We start from the raw sequence: 6,959 nt of genomic DNA, 5'->3' as shown, positions 1-6,959 counted from the left end.
GATACTGTGTATTACGCCGTGTAAAAGTTTTTCATGCTAGCTGCTCTTCATCTTGTCAACCAGCCAGTTAAAGGCCGTGATTGTGATAAAACAACCAATCTTGGATGCTGTAAAACTACAAGCTGTTCCACTGACTTCTGTAACACAGGCTCACCTGTCACCTTCGACGGTTTCCTGTTAACCGTGAGCTCTGTCCTGGGACTGGCACCACTGAAGTAAAACGCTGACCAAACCACAGTTCTTTTTTCTCAATTAATGTAGTATTTCTCGAGTGGTACTGCCGTGGCAGTAAGTACCTTACAAAGGCCATCTCGATCTCTACACTGAAATTTTCTATTGATGATGATAAGCTAAGAGAAGGGTTAATGAGAATCAGACGCCTTTACTATGAGTTGATCCATGGGAAAAGAAAATTTCACCACTCCACTCGCACAAACTCATTTTTGACGTCATAAAATATCGAAAGACACTGACGTTTTCCTTTGATCGCGCGCAGATTACTTGAGCTTTCGCCATAAGCGCGCGTGCGATCATAAAACTATAGGGAGCCACCTTAAATTTCTTTTTCAAGCAACCGTGAACCACCATTACCCATAACGCCTTTCGGCATTGTCGCGGACGCTTTTACGTTTTGGTAAGACAACCTTTCTCAAAACAGCTGTGTGTTACTATTTTTGTGTAGTAAGAGCCCGCTATACACATAGCAACGACTCCTCTTAGGGTAAAAAATGTGAATCTTAAACAAACATGGTTTTGACATTTCTCTTTTACTATTAAATTGTTATGGGCTAGAAATAATGCTCAAAAGGCTCTAAAAGTGTCAAAGTTTTTCTGCTAGTCTAAACGTGTCGGGCCTAGCCCTTCTTCAGAAGGTGGAATGATTGCCGTGAGCCACGCCATACAAAAACTGTACGCGTAGGCACGCGTGGTTAGCGCGCGCATGAAGTACACGGTAAACAAATAGGAAAACCATTGTTTTAGCGCGCGTATGTGTAATACGCGCTAGATCCACAATCACAAAAAAACTAAAGTCAATGTTCAGTTCGTTCGGTCGAAGCGTGTCCAGCTTGAAGATTAATTTCATTTCATGCTGCTTGTGGCTGATGTTACTGCCAGAGCACCGTTTCAGGCCACAGACCATGATATCATCCAGAGAGTGGGAGGCGGAGTTGAAATGTTCAGTTACGGGAAACCCGCGCGATCGGTTTCGAATTCTGCAGAGGTGCTCGCTGAAACGTTCCCGTAGTCGCCTTCCAGTCTCTCCGATGTACAGGCAATTGCGACGACAAGAAATGCAACACACAACATTCTCAGACTGACAGGTGAAATGGGTTACTTAAACTTAAACATGGTGCCCTTGAAGGAAACTGTAGCTTAATGTGTAACACCTGCAGTCACTTCTTTTACCATGGATGGGAAATGCTGCAAGCACTACAATACAAAGTGAAGAAAGCCTGTTAAAGGGGCAGTCTCACCAAGATTTAGTGCTACTTGAAAATCCAATGAAGGTGTTGGTATTAATTGAAAATCCACTAGTAGTTGCCTAACCTTGCTAAAATCCACCGCACTAGTCACAAAATTTGTTTACAACTGTTGTGGCTACAGACGAGTAGGAAAGAAGTGCTCTAAAACTTGGAAACGTCGGGACAACGATTCAAGTTTGACACTGTTACTTGGAGGAAAATCACTAAAAATCATTTATCTCTTAGAGATTGAATTTACGCCTCTTTTGTCGTTTTAAGGTTATTTTGTTGATCAGTGAGTGCACCTTTATCATTCTAGCAAGACCTCCTGTGATACTGCCCCTTTAATTTCACCATGTACCACACAGTCACATTGAATTTCAGTTAACTTTGTACTGTTTTACAAACAGCTCATGAAAAAGTGACGTAAACTACACTTTTATACAAGGTACAAATTTTACATCAAGAAACTCACGTTTCATCAAATCTTGCACAGCAAGTTGGTTTTGATGCAGGGCAGCCAGCTTTCTCGCATGTTCGGAACTGCTTTCCCTTCTCATTAGACAAGTTGCCATTGTCAAAAAACTGCTTCCTTTTTGTAGTTCTTGGCGATCGCCAGGTAGCTTTACCCTCCATTTTAAATCAGCTGATACTACCTACAATAACCATTCTTTGTAACTACACTGTACACAAAGGAAAAGTTGTGCTTTCTGCCTACCAACGAGTGGCCTTTGAACAGTTTTGTATAGCAGTTGTGAACACCATCAACAGTTTCAAGTGCTTTCTGTTAATAAACAAAAGTCAAAATCAGCATTAGTCAGTAACTCCATTGGACTCAGGATTTCAAGCTCTGGAGGGGATCTTTGTGTTGTATTGTGGGCAAGACACTTTTATTTACTCTCATAGTGTCTCTCTCCACCAAATGTGGAAGTGAGTATTGGTTTTCTACTAGGATAACCCTATAAAATTTCAGGGATGGGGTCACAGGCATGGATCTAGGATAAATGGTGACAGATTTCCAAATCAGTGAGTGCTGAAGGTACAAGCCCCTAGATAGACAATAACTGACTATTAATTTTTGCCAATAAATGATTTCAAGCACTGTATATAACTGAGTTAATGTGTAAATGTGCATAAACGAAAGACGTAATGTTGCGTTCCATTCTTACAGAATTAGCCAATGTACAACAATGGTAATGCACACTGTATGTATGAGGGGCTTAAGTTTTTGCCTTCTTATAGATTTATCTATGGAAAAATGACAACAGTACGTTATAGACATTCAATTTGTTGATGTTACTGTTTTGTTTTATATCTTTTGATATTTTGCTCCAATAAGATGTGTACAGTGCTGTATTTTTGACTTAATTTACACTGAACCCACTTAATAACGACACGCCGTTAATATGGACACTATCCATGGTCCCTTTGGTGTCTGTATTAACGGGGCTCGACTGTAATAACCCTTATTTACCCTTGGAAGTGTTTATGGCACAAAGGCTAGTGGGGCTGAGCAAACAACTGAAACAATAATTCAAATTGAACATAACATTGTTAAGAATCCCAACTTGCCGATGGCAAACCAGCTGGCTATTTACAAGCCTAGTCAGCAATTTGAACCTGGGCTACCGTAAAAAAAGAATCCTGGTAGTGGTCAGAGCAGAACTTGAACCTGAGACCCCCCTGGATTGTGAGTCTGACCCACTGACCCATCTATGTCAACTCTCCCAAATTATCCAGGAATCTCCTGGATACAGACCCAGTCTTCCACTCTCCTGTACAGGTCACCAGATCTCCTGGACAATAGGAATAAAACTCGTAAAAAACATTTTTCAGCCATTTTTGGATGATTTTGGGCATTTTGGGAGAGGAAATTTTAGACATTTGATGCATTTTGAGATTAAATTGGCATATCTCTACTTGGAGCAAGTTTTTAGAGTCAAAAATGGTAAAATTGGTGATCTCCCGGATTTTGATTTTTTTAGGTTGGCATCTCTGTGACCACTCGACCATGCTGCGTAAATCTCAACTGAAAAAGAATGGCTTCCATAGGGAAACAACGAAAATTTTGCATCTATACCTGGGTTAACTGTATTTTATCGATTTTTTTATCGATTGACTTGTCTTTTTCAAACTACATACGTTATCAACAATTGCCAACAAGGCTTACCAGGGAGAGCAATATGATACCACAGGTATTGGAAGGCAAATGACAACGAGTGTTACACGAACATCACTGGTCTGGCCTTGTTGCTTTCTTGTAATTCACACATCACTCTAACAGATCAGATCATATACACTCAATTTTAAGCTTGAGCTTAACTTCTTTTGATTTTGATCTACCATATGGTATAAAGAGGGGGGGCAAGGGTAATTTCGTGACGCTGTGATACGGTTTTTTTGTGCAGTGTGAATCGTGATTTGATAAAAAACTGTTCCGTGAATCGTGATTGAAGTGTATTCCGTGAGGCGTGAAATTTACAAGTCCTTGGCTGTGAATCGTGAATAGATAAGAAATAAATTGTCAATGTCTAAAGTTGAGTTCGTAGCTGAATTTCACTGCATTGTGATCAGATTTTTTGCGTGACCTTAGTGAGTTTAACGCTTGAGCCAAGCCGACTGAGAGTAGCGACAAACGAAACATGTTGACAGGTTCAAATAAACCCATTGATTTCCTGATGGATGTGGACTGTATCCTGTATCTCACAAAAGGTACAGTCCTGGAGCAGTTGCAGAAAGTTGGTAGAATGGTACATCCAGTTGTACCAGACAGATACAAAGTTACCGAAACGAACAGAAGTGGCCTCTACCCACATCCAATGGCGGTGACCTTGGGGGCCACGGGAGGCTGCTAGTGTCGGACTACAAGCCTATGAACAAGACGACAAGACTTCTGCAAGTACGACTCCATTCTCCGGCGGAGGTAAAGATAATCAAGGAACTTGGGGATGCAAGAAACATTGTGTACCTTAAAGGCATTGCGTACGTTTCGGAGCCAACGAGCATCAATGTCATTTCAATCTGATATCGGGCAATGTAACGCCTCCTGTGGACAAACTGAAGAAAGAACATCTTCAGAATGTTCTAGAAGGGTGGCAAGTATCCACAGAAGGTACAGTACAGCAGTTACGGGACCGAATGAAAGATATCATTAAGAAGCGTACCAGTGAACACCAGAAAGCAAAACACGACACCAAAAAGGTCTTTCTTTCTCAAGGGCACATCCAGTATATGCAGCACGACAGAATCTATCATCGTAAGTGCCAGCGACACCGAGCGACATTTTTGCACAATTGAGTTCACGTATGATGGAGTTGCAATGCATGGACTAGTAAAGGAGTTGTGTTCTTACCCAGCTGAATGTCTCCAAGTGCTATCCATGTGTGTGAATAATGAAACACTGTTTGTGTCATTCAAAGGCAAGAATGAAGCCGAGAAGCAAGGTGAGCTTCTATCAATCGATCTCACATCAAGACAAAGTTCTTTTATCTTACACAATGACACTGCGTTATGCTCTGAATGTAGAGGAGTAGCAAGTTATTTGGACGGTGTCTTGTTCTGTGATGCGGGAGCTTTCCAGGTCAAGTATCTTCATCAGGATGGCAGTGTTGATGTGATTGCTGGAAACAGCTAAGAGGGTAACGCAGAGGGAAAAGCAGAAAACTCTTCGTTTGGTCAGCCGATGGGAGTTTGCACTGAAAATTGCAATGTCTTGTCACTGACCCTCAGACAGGATGCCTGACTACAATTACCGGTACAGTCACCTATCTGAAAAACCTAGTTGGCAAATTGTTCCGCGCGTTTTCAGTTTATCTGATATATCAGACGGTTCCACGCCTATCAATAGCTGAAGCTCTGCAGGAAGTCGGTGATCTCAAACGATTGACTCCCAGAAAGCCACAAACGGCGCTGACGGTACTATCTCGAACCTGTCGCTTAAGTCCGTACAAATGATCTACAATCAACTTAATCGGCTGGATGATAAATTGAAGTCTACCAACAAAGACATCCACGTTGATTTTCACGCTTGTCTGACAACCCAAGTGGAAAATCTGCACGCTGTTGGTCATTTCAAGGATCAATGCCCCACATCTCTTAACTACTCCCGTAATCTGGGAAACACTGTTTACGAAAGCATCAAAAGGATCACAAGCTGGGCAGCCTGTTATTTCACTCACCTAACATCCTACTATCCAATTCCAGACAGTTCAACTCCACTGAAAGACATTTCCAAACTTTCGCATCTTGGCAAAACAAGGCACTTAAATTCTACCCAAGAGCAGATCATGAGAGAATGGGCAGTTCAGTATGGCAAGTGCGTTCGACAGAGAACTGTGAGGCAAGAAACAACGAAGTTCTAGGCTGGCACTTTACCTCTGAATATGTAGTAAACGACGGACGAAGGCTAAAACTACGAAGGCACTTTACTAAAACTAGATACAAAACGGATAATCGTGGCTTTTTCTACTCCTGGGCTACCGCGCCTAGCTTGGTAACCATTACTTGGCACTAGGTAGCAGTCCTACACTATCCCCTTCTTGGAAAGGACCATGTCCCCAAACAAAATGTCAGCAAAAATCTACATTGAAATTTAAGGATCATCCGACAGGTCCTAACTCGATGACAGACTAGAAGTCTAAATGATAGTCCTGCACCCAAGCGGGTGCACGCCTTTCCCTTTGTGACCTTCGGGGTCCGGGCTCCTCAGAGGGGGCTTCGACATCAGCATTCATCGGGAAAACGTCATCTTCCAGGATGATTACTCCAGGACCATTGGCAACCTTTGTCGTAGAAGGAAGCGAGACTCCAGTAGGTACTGGATCACCCACAATCCAGCTTTCATCCCTGTCACAAGTCCCGTTGAAGGGTTTCAGCTGGTTGAAATGTACTACCCTCCTCTTGACCCTGGCGTAGCTTCCAGCGGCCCCACAGTACTTGATCCTGTAAACTACGTCATTCAGCCGCTTGATAACCTTCCAAGGGCCCGTCCATGGTCTATTCAGCTTCATACACCTGCCCCTACGTGTTTGCTTGTCCAACCACAGGACACGGTCTCCAACTTGGTAGGCTTTAGCTGTTGCCCAGCGGTCGTAGTAAGCCTTCTGAGAGCGCTGCGAAACTTTCAGAGTTTCCCTAGCAGACTGGAAGGCTTGCGTCAGCCTTGACTTGAGCTGGGAAGCATAATCAGAATGATACTGTGGCGGAGGCAGGGAGGAGTCCGGCTGATGCAAGTCACTTGGCAGGCGAAGCTCCCTACCGAAACTGGGAGTAAAACCAGTACTACTGTCAACAGAAGTGTTGTAAGCCAGACATGTAGACGGGATGTGCAAGTCCCAGTTCCTTTGGTCCTCCTTAACAATCTTTGCCAGCATACTATTCACTGTACGAATACTTCGCTCCGACGCTCCATCTGACTGAGGGTGAAACGGCGTCGTTTGTGTATTCCAGATCTCAAAGAAAGAGCATATCTCCTGTATCATTTCAGCTGTCAGGTTC

General features: G+C 43.0%; 1 long non-coding RNA gene across 1 annotated transcript; it reads right to left on the bottom strand.

The window, feature by feature from the left end:
• Positions 1-1,793: 1,793 nt before the first annotated feature.
• LOC149105746 (uncharacterized) lies at positions 1,794-5,957 on the bottom strand. Its single transcript, XR_016201498.1, has 2 exons — positions 5,642-5,957; positions 1,794-2,247 (listed from the first exon to the last, which is right to left on the bottom strand). It is a non-coding gene; the product is annotated as an uncharacterized LOC149105746 (long non-coding RNA).
• Positions 5,958-6,959: the final 1,002 nt, after the last annotated feature.

Source organism: Orbicella faveolata, unplaced genomic scaffold (genome assembly GCF_042242905.1).
Source record: "Orbicella faveolata isolate gen_17 unplaced genomic scaffold, um_ofav_v1 contig_34, whole genome shotgun sequence".
Lineage (NCBI taxonomy): Eukaryota > Metazoa > Cnidaria > Anthozoa > Scleractinia > Merulinidae > Orbicella > Orbicella faveolata.
Note: the sequence above shows the minus strand (reverse complement) of the source record. Positions and strands in the feature narration are given on the sequence as shown.